The 22,529-nt window shown below is 29.7% G+C and overlaps 1 protein-coding gene across 3 annotated transcripts in view; it reads left to right on the top strand.

The window, feature by feature from the left end:
* The window catches only part of LOC142334161 (endochitinase-like), a 75,569-nt gene that overhangs the window by 18,826 nt on the left and 34,214 nt on the right, over window positions 1–22,529 (top strand). The window lies entirely within an intron of this gene.

The raw sequence follows: 22,529 nt of genomic DNA, 5'->3' as shown, positions 1-22,529 counted from the left end.
AAAATTACGATAACTTTTGTTATTAATTTTGTAAAAGTGCTTTTAAGAAAGAAATAATTATATCGGTGGAATAACTATAAATTACTTTACAAAACTGATAAATTTAATCGTAATATTTAAAAAAAAAATTATTAAAATTAAGGGAGATTAATTATTATTTTAAATAAAATGTAATAATAGATATAAAATTATCAACAAATCTTTATTTTATTTAATTATATCGAACGTCTATATAAGAAATATAATAGGGATATTAACTTTGTTATTCGATAGAAATACACACACACGTACGCACATTTACGGTTGTATTTGAATTGTTGTACCATCGCGTGACCAGTACTGTACGTGGGTAGCCAATCAGAGTGAAGTTAGCCACCTGCTGCATTTGTTTCATCCCCCCTCTCACCCTCACCGTCGTCACAGTAGTCAGACTGACAAGTTGTTTTTACTTCATCACAAAAAAATTAAACAAAAAAATAATTACCTCTGAGAGCATATGAACCATACAATTTTATAAATTATTGTTTTATTTTATCATTGCCTATCGAACTATTGTTTTTCTATTAAAGCATTTATTATTATAAAAAAATTACTTATTACATTTATTTTATTTATATTTAATTTTTTTTATTAAACACTTCGCTTTTATTATAATCTGAATTTTTTTAAATCTAGCACAAATTATGTATTTCAGTAAATAAATTTGTACCTTCAAAACTAGATTTAACTAACATACAATCTAGTTTTGAAGGTACAAATTTATTTAAAAGAGGTTGTTGATGAAGCTTTCTATTATTTAATAAAATCTAATGTTACAGCTGGATAAAACTATATGTGTATATGTCTTTATCAGTAATGCAATAGTTCGCACGCACGCACACCCGCGCGCGCAAATGAAGAAATCCGTTACTACATAATTACAATTTTTAATTTTTATTAAATATTAATTTTACTTTTACTTCTTAACAAATGTTACCGTTCGTAAATGTAAATGCGGGAAAACATCAGAATTTTTAATTTACTAAATCATACGAATCATTTACCGGTACAAAACAAAAATTCACATATTACTATATAAATTCATATTTTGATTTAAGCACGTTTTTTTTCAAAAAAAAGGCTAAAAGGATTAATATTTGAATATATGTATAAATAAATATACACCTATACAGACGTTTGAAAAAAATACAAAGTCTTCTGAAGCAGCTTTTTCATTACTGTAATACCGGCTGAGCGACTTAAAATCGAACCTAATCGGCTCGAACTGCAGTTATTTTAGCGTCGGGTTTAACACTGCTATTACTAATCGTCTATTTTTGTCGGTTGTAAACTGTTCCAGCTACAGTGCGATATAGTTTCGTTGTTTACGATTATGTTTATTCTAAAATACAGTATTCCATCGAGGAAAGGGCTGCTATCGAGGACGCTTTGGATTGGATCCTTTCAAGAGAAACGTCAGTATCCCGATAAATAGTAGTAGTACACGATTCGGTTAAAAAACGGCGCACAACGGAGTCCGTTTCAAACTCAAAACGAAATAGGCGACCATTCGTCAGGACTCCGTAGGCCATAGCCCGTATTCAAAAAACAATATCTGCCGGTCCGAAAAATATCTATAGGGTAACTTATCGCACCAAGATCGTGTAAAATACACATCTTGTCGTAAGATTCTTCACGACTTAAATCGTAAACCTTATCGTGTAAAAACTAAGCAAAACAGACTAACCGAAACGTCTTAATTTTTAAGGGGGGTCATAAAAGGAGTAAACGTGACGGGTTCTTATGAAAAATCGAATAAAGCAGGTCCCAATATTGTATCTCCCATAGATTTTACGATAACCACCGTAAAACAGAAAAATTCAATGACGAAAAACACGTTTTTTTAGGTTTGAAGTACAATAACTTTGTTAAACGACTGAAAAATGCGTAAATTTTATTAAGAAAACGTGTAGAGAACTTAATTTTGAGAAAATTGATGAAATGAAGTTACGAAACCAAAAAAAAAAAATATCAACTTTTATTATTAAAAACAAAACGGAACAAAATTTAACAGAAAACTGCGAATGAATTTATGAAAATTAAAAACAACTTTTTAGCGTAATAAATTTAGATCGCAAACAACAAACTGATTTGTAGAATTTAATAATATTCGTGAGAATAGTACACTTCGATTTCATTTCAAATGAAATTGTTACTCCATAATTACAATTTTTGCTTTTTAATTTTTATTAAAATACCAGTAGACCCGGTAATGCTTCGCTATTCCTATATATATATATATATATATATAGAGAGAGAGAGAGAGAGAATTTGATAAATTTGATACACAATTGAAAATGTGATAAAAAAATTAAAAATCTGAACTTGACAAATTTTACCTTTCACTTATTTTCCTTCCTTTTCCCTTTCTAACTTCTCCCTTTCACCCTTCCCCTCTCCCAGTTTCCTTTTTACCCTTTCCTGTTTTCCCCCTTTTCCCGCGCGTAAATCGGTCCATTCGTTTTTTGGTCTTTAGCGGACACACATACGAACAAGCCTTATATATATATATATATATAGAATAAAAAGGTTTATTTGTATATTTGTTTGTTTGTTTCGTAAATATGTCGACACCGGCCCCACCTAGCGGGTACAGTTTTTAAAAAATATTTCTTTTCACGTAACTAATATTCATATTCTGAATACGAACCAAATTGGTACATAAATATAATTTTTCTAAATATCTCGAACACAGCGCTACCTAGCGGGTCCAAACTAATTCAGAAACCTTCCCTGGCATGCGTCCAACCGTTCCCTAAAGTTTCATGCTATCGGATGACCGGTTTAGAAAGGCTTAAGAGACATACAGACAGACAAACATTCATTTATATATATATTATATATATATATATATATATATATATTATATATATATATATATATATATATAATATATATATATAATATATATATATATAATATATATAGATTACTTACTTAATAAATTTCTTAACAAATGTTACAACCCTCAATATCGATGAACTGAAGGCGAACGTTCGACAGAAATCAATGCCGTTGACAACAATGTGCAAAACGTTGCTGTCAAAGTTCTTGCGACTGACGCAAATTCAGGTGACACTCAGTATCATCGCTCGGAACATTTTTTACAAATATAAAACATATATTACAAAAATATAGTATATATATCCCCAACGACAAATGTTTTCTAGCGATTCATCTCAAAGCTACCACCAAAAATTTTAATAAATAATAATTACCTCTAAAAGTTTTTTTCTCTATTTTCTTTTTATATGATAGATTTTAATCATTATGTAATTATTTCAACGAATATTACGCTACTGGCTTTTTTCATCTACAATACTAACCGGTCACTACACGAATACTTCCCGTCTAGCCCTACTGCGTTCATTATCTTTCTTGTGACAAATAACAATCAAAGTCTCTTCAATTTTTAAAAACGTCACTGTATTGTAATCTCTGCAGAGCAACAGTTTGGTCAGTACAGGATTCAAAACTTTTAATAATTTGAAGTATACGGGTTTCAAAAAAGTCGGTTTCCATTTTAAAAATGGTAGTTATAGTCGGTTACCTGTCCTCCGTACGGGTAAAAAAATATTTCCTAATATTTGAGATATTTCCATGCGAGAAACTTGCAAACTTATGGACGGAAGGGCAAGAAAACAGGGCAATAAACAATATGCGACTGTATTTCGTTTAAAATTCTCTTCCGCTTCAACTTCAATCTTCAAATCGATTACACCAGTCTTTACGGATTCAATTTGACGCGAACAGTCGATCACATATAAAGGATATTTGGTTTTGTAATCGGAAAACGTGTACGGCGAATCTATATTTTTATAATATGATTTTTGAAAATTAATAAACATTCTATACATCATCGCTTGGTTCCCTCGTAAATCTTCATACGGATATTTATTCGAATTGATCAGTACACAAATATTTTTAACGTTACACGAATCGAATTCTGACGCGTCCTTCATGGCTTTGTCTTTCCTATCGGTTTGAAAACCTACAATAACATTGCGCGGTTTATCTATTTGCGACAACGTTGTCACATTCTATATAAAAGAATTCGTTTGAGGAACCGCCGTATTTTCCTGAAGGTCCCACTCTCTGAACGCCATACGCACATCCTTATTTTGATCTCTTATTTTAGCTAGTTCCAATTCATATTCGGGTGCCATCTTGAGGTACGGGACATCCCACACGATGTCTGTTAATTCAATCTTAGATCTGTGGTCGGGAACCGTAGCGCGTATCGCGTAATACGTCTCAACACCGATTCTTGTCTGTTGTTTATGATTATTTTTTTATAGTCTTCAGCGAAACCCAACAGCATCGATAACGGTATGCGTAAATTGAAATTACCATTTTCATCTAAATCGACTTATTATTTTTTATTATTATTATTTTTATTTATTATTTCTTATTATTCTATTATTTTTTATTTATTATTTTTTTATTATTATTTTTTCCACTAATACATCCCGCTATTTCGGCAGATGTCAACGTAGAATTTGTCACTGAAAGAGCATTTTTCATAACAGTTGTCACGCCTACATTTCTCACCGAAGCTACTTCTTGCGCGTTAATAAGATATCGTATATCCTGGAATAAGAAGGCCGCACTAAAATTAACTAATTCTGAAGTAGTCGATTTTTTCCGTCCGTTCCGGCGAGTTTGCCGGAAACAATCAAATAACTTTCACCCGGAACGGTATACGCGTCCGGTTGATTTATTGGGATTTTAATCTCCTTTTCGATTTTATTCGCTAAGGATGATTGTGAATTGATTATATGTTAGGGACTCATCTGAACAGCGCTATCTTATTAACTGTTAAATAATTCATCTCTATAGAAAAAGTTTAATTTTTTATTTCAATAACGTAATGGTACTTGTTAAGTTTCCCTTCGACGATTTCAAAACCTAAAGATTTTAATTTTTTAACCCTTTCTTCGGTCAATTTGTAACGGTTTCTAACATCAATTTCATCATCACTTTCAAATACTAGCGGCATATCTATCTAAAATAACAAAAATAAAAATAAAATTACAATATTCTATTCAGAAACTCCGATGGGTCCTTGATTCTTTCAAAACCAACATCATGTTTACTCGTTCGCCGCGCAAATTTAATAAATTATCATTTTCATCGGTCAACGATATAACTAAATCGTAAATTGCTCTCACATCTACCGGTAGAAATTCAGTATAAGGAGGATATTGTTCAATCTTATCGCCCGGATCTACACTCAGCGGAAACTCATATAAAATGCGGTCTTGATTTTCATTTCTATAACTGCCCGAAATAATGTTACATTTCTCACGTACTACATTCACGGGAGCGATATTTATTATTTCATCCGAAAGATGCGTCGCATTCGCTTTGAGAATTCTCGGCCCATAGCCCAACAGCCTGCCGATACTGCAATCTGTATCCGAAAAGTCTATCCATACGGTGCTTTTAATTTCACACTGTAACGTATTTGGGTTTGCTTGCAATATGATGGTTTTATTCATTTTATTCTGTATATATAGTTACTGATATCTTCAATTTCATAACTACCTGTTGGTATTGTTATGTATGCTTTTTTGTCAACACATAATTATTATTTTCATCTTATATGACATCCTTTTCCAAAACGAAACAAAATTTATTATTTTTGTTTTCCTCGACGTGTGTTGGCGGTCATCTACCATTTGAGACCCGATTCGTATTGGCCTTTTGAAAGGTCGATCGGAGGAAAAAATGATTTTTAATCATCGAACTGTTACCATCACTTGATAATAGACGCAACATATCTTTTTACAAAAAATAGAAAACAAAAAAACGTATAATTTATTCGGATAAAAATTCTAAACATAATCGACCGCAAATCACATCATCGTCGGTTTGATATCTATTGTAATTTGTACGTTACGTTGGAGTTCCTGAAATAATTCATCAGTTCTGGAGGCGGATGCGCATCGCCTATGCTATCAAAATAATCTACATTTTTATCGATTTTTCGGAAACAAACCCAATGCGTACCCGCGGCCCTTTGAGGCGTCTAAATTCACTATCGAGCATTCATTTTTCCAAATCTTTTTCGGTAAAGCGTCCAACATAAAAAACACCGCGGATCGTTTCGCGATCGTACAAAGCGCGATTTGGTATTGAATTGATTATTTTTTTTTCTTAGCCGTACCGCCGCATTTCTTCAATCTCAATCGATCGCCAAATTTGGATTTAAGTTTCATCGCGTTAGTTACTGCGTAGGCGGCCGCTCTTTCAGTCAAACTGCTATCCGGCGCGAGCACACGTTTCCACGCCCGTTCGGCAAGCGCTTTATCGGCTTGAGATCTTGTTTTATTATCTGAATATTTCGAATAAGCTATATCGCGCAGTTTACACGCCTCATTTAATTTATTTATGCCTCTATCACCACGCTTCAACCTCTTATCCAAGTTCGTGCCAGGACTGCAATAATTGTAACCTGGAATATGAGCTTCAAACGGTAATAAATCTACAGCCTTATTGATTACTGACCCGATTATACCGCGTCCGCCTTTTTTCTTGGAAATATTTTTTTCTTCATCACCTTCATATCTCTATATATAAAAAAATTATTTTTTCATTAAAATACATTATTCATCATGTTGAACCAAATTTATTTTTACGCCATCATTATTGTTTTTGTTAATAGCTTCCGAAATTAAATTATTAATTTAAATATTTTGATTTATAATAATTATTAACCTCTGATTGTAAAAAAAATTACGATAAATAATAATTCAATAATAGTAATAAAAAAATATATATCAGCAGTTATGAATGAAATAAAAATTTATGTACTTTTCATTTTTAAAAAAAATGTGTATATGTAATTTAGTAAGCGTACGAGGAAGTCATGTGGTGCTCAGATCAGATTTTTTGTAAGATATTTGGTATTTCGCATAACTCGAAAACGATTAACCGTTGGATGTTGAAATTTTGGTTTGGATTTAGGACTGCTGTACCATCTAGTTGTGCACCTCCCATTTTTATATCAATCGACCGGACCAAAAGTAGCCAAAAAATCCATTTTTTTTGGATTTTGGGCTTTTCTTAACTGCAGTAATAAGCTTTCATTGAAATATTTTCAACTAATATATATTAGGGTGTGGCTGCCGACAAATTAAATACATTATGAAAATTTTAGAGGATAATCACCAACGGAATACAAAAAATGCAAAAAACTCTGTCGCAGTAAGTGCGTCAGAAGGGCGGATTTCCGGTTTTAGTTAAGAATTAATTGTAAAGGATGTTCCGCTGTTGTAATGATTTTTGAAAATAATATTGCTTTCAGTGTTGTGTCCTAGTAAAAGCTAGTTACTTTTATACGGATTATAATCCTAGACAGTGGATACCGGTGAACATTTGTGATTGGGATTCAATTGACTCTGAGATTCCGGGTTTGAATACCGGTCAGGCATGGCATTTTAACACACGCTACAAATCATTCATCTCATCCTCTGAAGCAATACTTAACTGTGGAGCCGGAGATTAAACAAAAAACAAAAATTCAATTGACCACAAATCTCAGGAATGGTCGGTCTGAGTATTCAATATGACATCTCATTTACATGTCATAGATAATACTGCGAGATACTAAGTATTGTTCCAATAAATATATTATACTTGTATATTTATGTTTCGGTTCTTCCTCAATTTTACATAATTGTTGAGTTTGACGGCATCAATTGCTTAATACTGCTACTTGCCATCAACCTGTTTTGATACTATTACGTATAATTTACGTGGTTTTGGAGCTATGTTCACAAAAAATAAAATTATAAAATTATCTCAAAACGATTAAAATTTCAAAACTGATTTTTTTTTTTGTTGACACACCCCTTTTTTCATACCAGATCAAATTTTGGATTATTGTGAAATTAAAATATTATAGCGATAGTGCTTGGAAAAATTTGATTTTGGCTTCATTTTTTTTTGTCTTCAGTCATTTTACTGGTTTGATGTAGCTCTCCAAGATTCCCTATCTAGTGTTAGTCGTTTCATTTCGTTATACACCCTCTACATCCTACATTCCGAACAATTTGTTTTACATATTCCAAATGTGGCCTGCCTAGACAATTTTTTCCTTCTACCTGTCCCTCCAATATTAAAGCGACTATTCCAGGATGCCTTAATATGTGGCCTATATTCAGTCTCTTCTTTTAGCTATATTTTTCCAAATGCTTCTTTCTTCATCAATTTGCCGCAACACCTCATCATTTGTCACTTTACCCATCCATTTGATTTTTAACATTCTCCTAAGCACCGCATTTCAAAAGTTTCTAATAATATCTTCTCAGATACTCCGATCGTCCAAGTTTACTTCCATGTAAAGCTACGCTTCAAACATATACTTTCAAAAATCTGTTCCTGATGTTTAAATTAATTTTTGATGTAAACGGTATTATATTTCTGACTGAAGGCTCGTTTCGCCTGTGATGTACTGCATTTTATATCACTCCTTCGTCCGTTTTTAGTAATTCTACTTCCCAAATAACAAAATTCTTCTACCTCCATAATCTTTTCTGTTCCTATTTTCACATACAGTGGTCTATCTTCGTTACATTTTTTTTTTCTTCGTATTTCTTCGTTATTTTTTCATCTTCGTTACATTTTGTTACTTTCGTTTTGTTCTTGTTTATTTTCATGCGGTAGTTCTTGCGTAGGACTTCATCCATGCCGTTCATTGTTTCTTCTAAATCCTTTTTACTCTCGGCTAGAATTACTCTATCATCAGCAAATCGTATCATCTTTATCTTTTCACCTTGTACTGTTACTCCAAATCTAAATTGCCCTGTCATTAACAGCTAGTTCCATGTAAAGATTAAAAAGTAACTAGGATAGGTAACAGGATGTTACCTATCCTAATAAAAAAGGGAGTCCGACAAGGATTGTCGGACTCCCTTTTTTATTACGGCTTCTTTCTTATGTTCTTCAATTATTACTGTTGCTGTTTGGTTCCTGTAAAGGTTAGCAATCGTTCTTCTATCTCTGTATTTGAACCCTAATTTTTTTTAAAATGATGAACATTTTATTTCAGTCTAAGTTATCGAAAGCCTTTTCTAGGTCTATAAATGCCAAGTATGTTGGTTTGTTTTTCTTTAAACAAACAGTTTTTGGGTCAAATATATATTTTGAATATGAATCGTACAAAATTATTTCGCGCTACGTATTGCTCACAGAAATCTAATTCTGGCTTTCTATATAACAAGTTACCTTTCAAATTACTACGTGAAAACCTTGAAAATCTTTGAAAACGTATCCAAAAACCAATTTTGTTTCCTCTAACTCCGGTTTCTGATAACCGATTCATTTGAAATTCATTAGGGATGTATTTTCAACTGGTTTACATCTCCCCCATCAATTTTCTTCAAAATCGGTTAAAATTTGCGTCCGGTAGAGCGGGTGAAAAAATCTTTTAAATGTATATATATATGTATATAAACGTTGCAGAATCGTTTTCAGGAGACACCAAATCGTACAGAAAAGTTTGTTTCCCTCCTTCTCCCAGCGACATGCTCTTAGAAAATCTGATCAGTAGCAATAGCGATTTCTATAAATTCTTGGTAAATCCGCTACTTTCAAGTTCTCCATATTAGGGTTTGTAATAGTAGATGCGGGATGCGTTTTTCCATTATTATACAATCGTTAGTGGTAAAGAAAAAATTAATAAATGTACTAATTAGTATAAAAACACATAACCGAAAACATTAAATTGTAATTAAAAAAAAAAAAATTAATTCCAAGATACTTTTTTGATATGTGTAGATAAATGCACGTATTAAATTAATAATATATTCAAGGATACGTATACACGCTACAATTTGTTTCCAGGCGAACAGTTTTTGTATAAAAATACGGTAGCATTTTTATAAAAATCAATTTTTACAACCATTAGTCGCCTCAATTAGTTTCCTCAAAGCCAAGTCTTTTGCGTCCCCCCCCCCACACACACACACACACACACGTGTGAGAGAGAGAGCAACAGATCAAAAGAAGGAGGGAAACAAACTTTTCTGTACGATTTGGTGTCTCCTGAAAACGATTCTGCAACGTTTATATACATATATATACATTTAAAAGATTTTTCACCCGCTCTACCGGACGCAAATTTTAACACACACACACACACACATACGTGTACACACACACACGTGTGCGTGTGTGTGAGAGAGAGAGAGCAACAGATCAAAAGACTTGGCTTTGAGGAAACTAATTGAGGCGACTAATGGTTGTAAAAATTGATTTTTATAAAAAACAATACACACACACACACACACACACGCGCGCGTGTGTGTGTGTGTGTGTGTGTTGTATCTGAGAGGGATAACAAAAAAAGAAAGGCAGCTGAAGTATAGTTGTTAATTTTACTTTTATAAGTACAGAAAAAAACATCTTATCCTATTGTCAAGAGTATAGAATAAAATCTGTGTTGTTTTGATGGTAATATTTAAAACAAAAAATGCCGTTTAGTTAATTTTCAAGGACAAAAATGAGTACGTGCTTTAACAAATAAAATACATACCACTATAGCTTACAATAAAAAACATATAGAAAGAGTGGAGAGGGTAAAATGAGAAACGAATAACTGGGAGATAGACAGACGTGACTCAATAGACAGACACGCGTTTTATCTTTTTAACTGTTTTACAGTAGCAAATGTTCAGCTTTGTAAGGAAGAAATAAATCAATCTCGTTTTATATTATTTTAAAAGTTAGCGTACACGAGTATATGTATAATTAAATAAATTAAAAACTGTACCATTACAATAAAAAAAAGTTATCAGTAAATCAAATAAATATTTACGCACGGATTTAACTTATCTTTCAACAGACGACTGCTAAAACCATACTAAGCGAATTTGAATTTTTAGAATTTCTTCAACACAAATGTTTTAATAAAATGTATTTTATGAATAATATATTCTAAGGTATTCAATTAAAATAAGAAAAAAAAAATATATGTCTAGAAAATAATTTTTAACCAAATACATTTTATATTTACCAATTTTAATTGATCAAATAATACCGTTTTCAGTCTTAGAGAACATAAAATATTCTCTTTATTAAATTTTCTTTCTTACTTTTCCTAATTGAAAATATAATTATCGGTGTATAAAACGAAAGTTCAGTTCTGTAAATTACTATTCAAAAAACAAATTTGTTAATTTTCAACTAGATTAGCAATTCTGATAACGAATGTTTTTATTAAATAATATTTTAATGCAGGTAAAAAATAAATAAAATCATATTGAAATTAGATTCTAATTTTTATTTTAAAGTATATATTTAAAATTCAAATTTATATTTTAAACAGGGGGTTTCAGTCACGAGGGGGTTGTTAGTGCGAGTAAACAATTGTAACATTCATTCAGAAACACCGAAAAGTAATTAAGTTCTTTTTGAATTCTTTTAAACTCGTACCAAATCCCTCAAACGAGTCGCTCGAGTCTGAGCGAGTAAACTCCTCTAATATCACCGACCGATCAGACACACAGAAAAGTAAGAAAGTTGTTTGTAAATCTTATAACGTCGTGCCGATTAAGAGACATCTCAAAGTCTCGTCAAATCGCTTACCTTTATGCGTGTCGTTTGTATAACTGAAGAATTTTCTAGAAAGGAAAAACCACACAGTCTAGGACATTATTTTAAAGTGAGGAACATTTGATTTATTTTATTGTATACATCATAGTTTTTTTTTTTAATATATCGGTTTAAAGTTAAATATTTATTTTTTCATTTATTGCTTGATGAAAACTAAATTAAAATTTCAACATGGTTTTTAATAGCTCATTGCTAGAATTTATACGATCCACTTTTTTAAATGAAATCTCGTTTTTAAATTTAAAATCTTTTCTATTTAAATAATAAACTTCCAATTTACAAAATTTGTTCTATTAAAAAAAAAAAAAGGGTGATTTGATTTTTTTTTTTTGATGTGATACATCAATATGGAGAAATTTTTGTATAAAAATAATTGATCAATTTTATGTATGAACTAAAATGAATTTTATAAAGAAAAGGAATATAAAATGTCTTTCATGTTTTCTATAATTTTATAGGAATTGCCTACTTTTTATATTAGATCTAAGATACATTAGTTGTATAAATAGTAAATATAATTTATGTATATTGAACAGATCTGTTTTTTCTTTTGGCTACCATTAAAGGCCTACTGAAAATAAGTACAAATATCTTTATATAATGAATATCTTACAGGAACTATCTTAATTTTACTGTTTTATGGATTGAATACTTTTATTATTCCTGAAATAGGAAATATTTTTTTAAAAACTGTATTAAAAGAGAAAAATGTATTTTAATTAGTTTTGAATTAGGAAAACAACAGTAATGTGCATTTCTATATCATATTTAAAGTACACTCATTCTTTTTTAGTTAGTATACTTTATTTACATTTTATTTTACACAGTAAAAAAAGGTAAATAAGTTTAGAAATGCTAGTAACTGATCATGAACATCAGATCCAGTGGAATGTTGCCTAATGTAGCCCTTGAGAACGTGGGTGTCTTGATTCATTTGGTTAATGAATTATTTGGAATTATTGCTACATAAAATTAATCACAGTTGAAGTTTTAATATCACATAATTTGTTATTTTATCTTTCTTTTCAGATTATAATAATTGTGTTTCCCCGCTAGAAAAATCAGAATCTTTTTTTAAACAAAATTGTTAAACCAAATCTTACTGATGAACCACACATTGTCAGATCTACATCATTCAATTTCTTTCTCCTGTGATTCTCTAGAAAATTCTAGAAATAAAAGCCGATTATCAGTTGTACTAATATTTTTCATTATTGTAGATATATTCATTTATTTCCCAAGATTTTATAACTCTTAAGAAATTATCTTGGTTGTCATGGGTTATATGACCACCGCTATAAATATATGTCCATGTTCGGTTATGAAATAACCAAATAAATATACATATATATTTATTATAAGATCCACCAAACTTAGCCTACACTTGTTTTGCTCGCTAACCTTGACTAGCAAGTGAAGTGAGTGTAGGTTAAGTTAGGTTAGATTATATTTCTACTTAACCCAGGAGACCTATTATCCTTTATTTTAATTAATTTTAATTAAAGATAATTTCAAATTTATTTTTGTTCCTTATGTATTCATTTCTGGGTCTCTCAATTGTAATCTGATATGAAATCTTTTGTAAAGGTGTTTTATTGTGTAATTAATATATATATATATATATATATATATTGCAATTCTCATATATATATATATATATATATATATATATATATATATATATATATATATATATATATATATATTAATTACACAATAAAACACCTTTAAAAAAAAAAAAATATATTATATATATTTTTTTTATATATATATATATATATTTATATATATATATATATATATATTGCAATTCTCATATATATATATATATATATATATATATATATATATATATATATATATATATATGTGTAAATGATCCTGTGTTCAATATTTTGCCTAAATTTATTTTATTTTTTCAGTTCACTAATAAATATCACCAGAATATAATACACAATTATATTGAAATCTAAATCAAACTTGTTCTAATCCATTTTTGATATTTTGGTTTGATCCATTGCCATCTTTAGTGAATTATCCACCTGCACACAAATTTTGGAATACTGTATCAAAAAAGTTTAATTATATTTTTTAATTATTTTCAAGCAAGTGCACATTTTATATTTATTTGTGATTTTATAGGAGATTAGGTTGAAAGAAGAGATAAGCACATATTTTTTTTAATTACTAATTTTTCATTTTTCTAGTGTTTTTTTTCCTAAATGAATTTTAGTTTACGTTATAATATATTTTTTAGGTAATTATTAACTTTGATAACTTAGATGCATATCATATAGCTAGCTAATTATTTTAAATAAAATTGTCATTGAAATCATTTATAATTTTTCACTCTACTTTTCTTTTCCATTATTTTATTGAATTTATTTCATTATGTAGCCAATTGTGAAAATCTCTTTAAAATTCATAGAGGAAGAGACATACAACTCCAGTTTATACTCATTGCTTTAAGCAAGTAGTCAAAATGAACATGTATTGTAAGAGTTCCATTTATTTTCATATCATTAAATTTTTTATTGTCAACAACATGAATACATTCTACATACTTTAAAATAAGTTCTGTTTCTAATGACATTATAAAATAGTGTGATAAAATATGAAAATTCTTCAAAATTATTCAGAATTAAAAAAGCTGGCTTTGAAAATATTGAAACGTTTTCATTCAAAGGATGTTTCATAATACTACAAGTGTAGTATTATGAATACTACACTTGGGAAACACTTAAATTTTGTTCTTTATATGAATTCTCAGTTTTTTTAATGCATTGTAGATAATAGGATTTAAAAAAAATATTGATAAGTACTATTTACCTAATCTTTTAATTAAATATTTAACTCTAACCTCTTTGGAAAGACATAAATGTTTTTACTTGATATTTCATATGCATATTATATTTACGTGCTTTTGTTTGCTCATATGTAGTCATTTTAATATTATACATACAATAATTTTGTATACATACAATTGCATATACTTTTTATGTAGCTTAGAAATATATTGACTGCTTTATCATAAAAAAATTGTTTTACTAATATTAAATTAGTTAACCTATAATAGTTCGTTCATTCATCAAATTGATGGGCATTTTATGTATATTCTGCTAGCTGAACATTTGGTTTCACACTTGGTTCACTACAACTGTACAATTTACTCAGGAATGGCTACCCAATTTAATAAAATGATTATCAAACAATCCATCTCAGTTATGTTTTTGACATTAGACTGTTATTATATTTTAACATGCATTTCATATATTTTTATTTACAAAAATATAAATCGCAATAATATTAGAAAGTAACATGGGAACAAAAAATAAATCGATCACTGGATGACTTTTATGAATTTAGGAGTATGATTAATGTGATAATATTGGGAGGTTGGAATTGAGAATTTGGACTTAGTCAGGGTAGTAGGATGGAGGCTTTCAGAAATCTGTACAAATTGAATTAATGATTATGAATGCCCATTTTTCTAAAAAATGATTCACTAGGATTTTTTTTTATTTACCTGTTTATTATTTTTTTATAATTTTTTCATTGTAAGAGTATTCTGAATTTTTAAAAATTTTTATATCGAAAGAAAAATATGTGCAGTAACCTGGATCAACAAAAGTATTTTTGAGGTTTTATTGGAAGGTCTGTCGACCTTCACTTTCCAATAAAACCATTTCCAATAGAACTTTTTAGGAGTTTAATAAAAATTCAGTTAGAACAAGAGTTAGATGAAACACTGGAAGAAAATGAAATATTGTTCTTCTTTAAAATAGTCATTCGCTAGTATAGTGTGATGATAATGCATAAAATGTAACCGTGTTTATTAATGTGTGAACATTTTTCTTTGAAAGAATCATACTCGCTATAGTTTTTTAAAACTTGAATATTTATTTATTTATCTAATGATCAGTGCAGAGCTGCCTAGAATGAAATTTATAAATCCTTAAGTTGAAAAAATATACAGAAAAAGAACAGCCGTGACTGAGATCATTCATATTATTTCACACATATACAAATGCACGCATGTACGCAAGCATGCGTGTTAAAAGCCCCTTTAAAGCTATTATGAAACCATTTTTAAGTGAGTGTTATTAACAATAGTGGCACTGGTAACAAATTAAGAAACAGCTGCATATAATTAGTTCTTAAAGATGTTCTGGAAGCCAATTTTCTTTTAATTTTGAAAATTCGTAACAAATTTTTAACGTATTTTACAAGAGTTGATTACATTTGAATATATTAACAAATTTGTGAGGAGTGTTTTTCTTTCTGTCATATGAAAATTTAGTAATTATTTAGTTGATCAGATCCTCTGTAAAATAAATTGTTCTTCATTCTAATATTTATAACTGACCATCTACTTAGAAAAGTATGTTTCTTGTTGAGACGCATTTAGTTTGATGACAAAATTGGAAAGCTTCAAAGAGTAGAGAATGAAGGAAACATTCAAGTTCTGTAAAAATAAGCAGAACTTGAATGCCTCTTTGTAAATATTCATTAACAAAACAATTTTATATTTCTCTTGCTACCAAAATATGGATGGAATCAAGATATTACTTGCTTAATTACAGTCGTTAAGTTTAAGTTAGTTAACAGCAAAATAGGTGCTACCATACATTGCTGTAAAATTAACATTTCTGATGTAAAATTATTTTAAGTGAAAGATAACAACTTGATAAATAACTGTTAGTACTGATATTATACAAACATTTCAAAATATTGCTTTTTTAATGAATAAATATTTTAATTGGTGTTTGAACTCTATACAACGCTTTGATTAAGTGGATCTAGAAGTTTAAAGCTTGAAGATTAATTTTAATATTAATTCAAGTCCTTTGTTTTATTTTATTTATTTTATTTTCTATTATTAAGTATTTCTATTTAAACATAAATGTTTTTCAGTTAGTGTGTTTTGTTTTAAGCGCTTTAATGTTTTATAGCTTCTTCATTTATAAAGATTTAATTTTTTTTCTAGTTTTCATTTTTGTAGCTAATCATATAAATTAAACCTTTAAGTTTTGTTATTTCTGAGTGCATTTTAAAATTGACTACTAGAATTTTGAAGGTTTTTGATCAGAAGGGGGATGTTCTGATTTCAATCTTCCAATTAAAGAGGAGGTTTTGGTCTAACTATTACAAGCTGCGGGTATTTTCTACTTATGGGATTGTACCCGTTGTGGGAAATTACATTGATTGTAAAATTGATGCGGGTTGGCTGTGACATCTCTCCATTCAAAAATGGGAGAGGAAACACTTGGTGTGATGGCTTCAGTGTCATCAAGTCAAGGAAACGAAAGGTAGCAAAGGATTACAAGCTAATACATGACTTGGTAAACTTTATGCAGAATTGTTTGGGTTTGAACTATCGCATGGGGGGATCCTCTGTGTTTTGTACTTCATGAGGTTGAGAATGTAGCTAAGGATTTATCTGAGGAGCACGTTGCCTGTATCTTTAACCCATTGTTGCAAAATGTCTACCTTCATTTCTTCAATGTTTTCAGTTTTTTCATCTTCTTTATCCTGGGAAATATTTCCACGATCTCAAAGTTTATTTACAGCACATGTCATGTTTTCTGCATTATTTACTCAAATACTTAGTACTTGCTGTTCATTGATTTCAAATTTGTTTAAAGTTTCTTTAATCTGATTTTTCACATATAATGAGTTATGCCTTCCTTCAGTATCAATAATATCCATTGTTTTTATTTCAGTTTCTTGCTTTTTTTATTCCAAAATTCTACATTGATGGAAAGAAAATTGTTATTTCCATGGGTTGTAGCATCTAGCTTTAAACAGCGTGATTGTCCTTTTAAAGTTTGTCTTAAATTGATGTGAGTAGACTCTGCTGTGCTTTTTACTAAGTTACGAACAGCATCATGTCCTGTTGGTACACTAAGCTTCTGAGCCATTTCACCAGTAATTTTTTGGAATCCTTTGTTATTTAATGTGAACGTAGTGAGTGGTGTCATACTCATACAAACCATCTCAACAAGTCCCTTGCGGAAAGTATTACTATCCATAGCGATTGTAATCTTCAACAATGCTAAATACGTATCAGTTTTTGGTCGATCAGTTCTGCATTTCTTATGACATGAAAATGCAATGGTAAAATTTTTGTGATTACATTTTTTGTTGCAGTGGATCCTTCTTTTTAAGTAACCATTCCTAAATTTCAGGATGATTGCGCTTCACATGCTGCCAAAGATTGAACATTTTCAACACACTAGTTCCACTTGCCTTGAAGTTGCATTGTATAGATTTGCCATTTATAATGCGTTCCATCTTGTTTATAACTGACGTCTTCTTCCTGTTATCATATTCAAATACGAAAATCTCTTTAAGCTCTTTCGTAAATCTACTGTCTATCAGCAGTGATAGTTTTAAATTTTGGTTTGACACCATGTCTTAAATAATCAAACATTTAAGTGTTTTTATTTTAGAAATAATGCATATAAACAATTGTGCATACAAAATAACCAAATAATAATAATCTTACCTCGGCAAACAAATTAAAAGTTACAATTACAATTACAACAAACTGATTGCTAACAGAAATGAACGATTCTCACACTCACGACCAGGCGCAAAAATAGTTAGGTTATGTATTGCTTGACAAGTTTGTCACATTTTTAATAATACCAGTGTTGTAAACTTAACAAAGAAAAATGAGTCGGTGAGAATGAAAGTGGCGTAAGTCACTTTTTGGCCAATTGAAGAAATTTAGTTTAACATTTAATGGTTTGTTAAAATTGTTATTGAAAAATCAAATGTAAGAAATGAATATTAGTGCTGTTCCTAGTGGTGAATTTCTGTACTAATGACTAAAGCCATTTTCATTCTAAATAAAACAGAACTATGTCAGAGGATTTCACACATCAACTTAACTGAATTTTTAAATTTTATGACTTATGTCACTTCCATTCTCACCAGCTCAAATATTACAAAAATATATACATCGGAGCAGCAAAATACTACAAATTTCCATGTTGTTGCTTCGAGTAAAGATTTGTTGCTCCACTTGCTCCATGCACCTGCTGCAAAGCCCTGTGTGTAAGGACTGTACTTACATTGTGTGATTTGACATTACTATGTAGGGGGGATAAAAAAATATGGTATTATAGTCAAATACCTTACCAACGTAAGGTAAAGATTACTGTACTGAAATCAACAATACTGATTGCAGTAATGCAAAATTTATTCCATTACTGCAATCAGTATTTATCTGAAATACTATCGCAAAACATTTTGACGAGTACATTTATGTCTTTCATTGTGCAATAAATGGGAGTTTTATTATAATTGGATATTTAATGTTAGGTCGTCTAAATACTGATTGCATTTACTTCAGTGGTATAAGATTAGAGATAAAAATCATGGGAATTAAAATATAGAAAACAGGGCTTGTTAGCAGTAAATATTAAATAATACATTAATCACCTTTTTGCTGACTAGAATTAAAACATTAAATAGTTCTGAAATACTGTATTTATGTTTTCTTACATCAGAATTAGAAATAAACACTTTATCGATGAAGAAGGAAGCATTTGGAAAAATATAGTTAAAAGAAGAAACAGACTTATAGGCCACATATTAAGCCAAACTGGAATAGTCGCTTTAATATTAGAGGGTCAGATAGAAGGAAAAAATTGTGCAGGCAGGCAACGTTTGGAATATGTAAAACAAACTGTTAGGGATGTAGGATGTAGGAGGTATACAGAAATGAAACAACTAGCACTAGATAGGGAATCTTGGAGAACTGCATCAAACCAGTCAAATGACTGAAGACAAAAAAAAAATTGTAATTTATAATAAATATAAAAATGAATTAGTGTTACATATAAAACAAACTGGTAATGTTTTCATCTACTGTAAATTTTTAACTTTACTTCATTGGCTTAAATAAAAAATATATATAATTTAATTTTTTAGTTGAATTTTCACAGAGAAAAAATACATAATATTCAAGATAAGAATATTCAAAATGTATACATTAATTTTAAAAGCATAAATAAATCATGTTATCTATTTATGAACTTAAATTTATTTTATGGATTGATCATTTTCCAAAAGAATTAGTTGTTAAATTATAATCATCTAATGCTTAAATTGATTTGGAGGTTTGATAACTGCCATTATGTACACAAATGTCATACTTTATGTACCACCTTTATTTTGTATTTAAACTGTTTAACTATGTTACTATAATGATAAAATTGCATTTTTAACACATATTATACAAAAAGAGTGCACACGCATATATCACAAAAGAAAAATTCAGCTTCTTCAATAATTTTTGGTCTATCTATGAAAGCTGTAGTTACTGAATTAGTTAATGTTACTTTGAGATGTTGCAGAAGAAGATGTTGAAGAGATGTTGCATTTCTGAGCGGTATAGTTTTTAATTTTTTCAAAGAAAGCATTACAATTGAAAACAATGAAATATTATACAATTACTTAAAAATGTAATATGACCTACAGGATTAATTTGTCCCTTAGTTGTAATATTCGTTTATCTGTTATACTACTCATGTTCTCAGAAATTATACTTTTGTTATGGATTTAAAAAATCCACAAACTTATTTAGTTTCAACGGCAGTTCTATATTAAACATTAAAAGTTCTATGACATAAGAAAAATTGGTTGTCCAGAGGTAACGTATTCAGTAATCTATATGTAGTCTTGTGAGAGTGAGGAATTAATTATGTTTTCAGTTGGCCATGGATCGTAATCTCCATGTGCTAGTAAGAGAGAATTTGGGTTTAAATCTGAACCTATTGGGATTTGAATTGTCAGCTGTCTATCCTAGAGCTCTAGGTTCTTGCATTTCATTTAATGCAATACATTACAAGCTCATTAATGATACCTGAAATGAAAACTGTACAGTGCTGATTGATGGCATTACTGATTTTATGGGGAATCAAACAATTATGGTCATAGATATTTTGTAAATGTGATGCATTTCACTACCTCAGAAAAAGAAAGGTAACTTGGATTTATGTTATACATTGGTATAACTTATGAGGTTTCATCTGTTAATCTGGTTATAAAAGTTAAAAAAAAGAAAGATAATGCAAGTAGTAGATGAATGTAAAAATATAAATTTCCTTTTATGCGGCTGTATTACTTTTTCTACACTCACCATGGGATCTACATGAATTAGAGGGGAATGTAAATATTATCTAAACAAATAACATTCTTGTTATAAAATTGGACTCCACAAATAGTTACAGTTATGAATAGTTCAAAAACAAAAACAGCCAGTGCACTGAAACTTTACTAATTCAGGACTAATGGAGTGTGAGTATTGAGCATGAATTACAGTGAGTTCGAATCAAAATGTTTTAAAAAGTAGTTTATGAAAACATAGAATTTACACATAATAACAGAATTATATACATATACATATATATATATATATATATATATATATATGTACAGAGTGTGACCACTCTGTACAAGTTTTTTGTCAAACATAACACCAAAGATCTTGGGATTTAGATTCTTCCAGGGGTTTCTTCCTCTCCTACCTGATTTAGGAAAAGAATTCTTCAGCGGTCTATCTTGAAAAGAAATTTTAGAGAAATTAAAGGGATAGATTTGATTTCACTTTTTTTGTGGAATGCCCAAGTGAATTTTAAAATAACTTGTGGGGCCTTTTTCCAAATTTGACATCATCAGTGAAATTTATGTTCCTAATGTTAAACAAGCTAACTCAAATGCAAAGATATTAAAGAGTAGGATTTGAGTGAAAGAGTAGTATCATTTAAAATACCACTTAGCATTCCTTGAATGGTGAGCATTGTAATATTAATTTTTACCTTTATTTTATGGACTTGCAAAAAATTATGACAATGGTTCTTTCATTGATGAAGACACTTTTGTCATCATTTAGTGGTGCAATATTTTACTGTTTTTCCAATCGATTGCTTGGATTCATTCAAAATAATCTTGTTCAAAAACAGTTCTGATAACAGGAATTATCTACACGCTGAAGTGAGGATTCTAACATAGATTGGTTCATACTCAGTTATCACATGGTATTGTTGGAATCCCTTTTGTCAATAATATGTCTGTAATGCTCTCCAAATGTTTACATTTTTCAATTTGTAATTTATATAATTTTCATTTCTTTCTTAAAAACTTCCAAGTTTACTTTCATTTTAAAATGACAGAAGTGTTCCCTTGTTTCATGTGTAGAAGGAAACTTAAATGTACTAGAAAATGGTTTCTTGAGAGCTCTTTACCTACAGTCAATATGCGGTAGGTGAGACAATGATTAAATTTAGTGAACTAAGGATGTACTTTATTAAGTTGGTGTTTTATCCTTGTTATGTGTACTAGGTATGCCTTCTAAAAGCTCTTTGAAAGTGTCTGGTATTAAAGTTTTCTCCAGCAGTTATAAAATATCTGAAATCAGAAACAACTGTGGCAAGTTCTCAGCCTGTAATGCCCTGGGACTGGACAGAAATATTTAAAATCTTTTCAAATGAAAAAGACATATGAGTAGCTTATAAGTTGTATTTTATATTTGAGTAGATTTAAATTGTGTGTTGTGAATGAATGTGGAAACACCTGCACCCTCTTCCATCATTTTGTGTTGAGTTGGACACAGAATGTAATTAAAATTTTAATTATTTACTGAGAGCTTTTGGTAAGACTTTTTCTTGCTTATCTACAATCTCAATTTTGTTCTTTTCATCTGAAATGAACAAAACTTTGAAATTTTCTTGTTAAAAGACTTTAACTTCGTCCATTACTAAAAGATTTTCTTTTTACAGGTTATTTTATTCTTAGCTAAGCCACTGACCTTTGTTTTCTTTCTTCCTTGTCTGCAAGTTTTGTTTTTGCTGAAAGAAGCA

This window comes from Lycorma delicatula, chromosome 13 (genome assembly GCF_047948215.1).
Source record: "Lycorma delicatula isolate Av1 chromosome 13, ASM4794821v1, whole genome shotgun sequence".
Classification (NCBI taxonomy): domain Eukaryota; kingdom Metazoa; phylum Arthropoda; class Insecta; order Hemiptera; family Fulgoridae; genus Lycorma; species Lycorma delicatula.
Note: the sequence above shows the minus strand (reverse complement) of the source record. Positions and strands in the feature narration are given on the sequence as shown.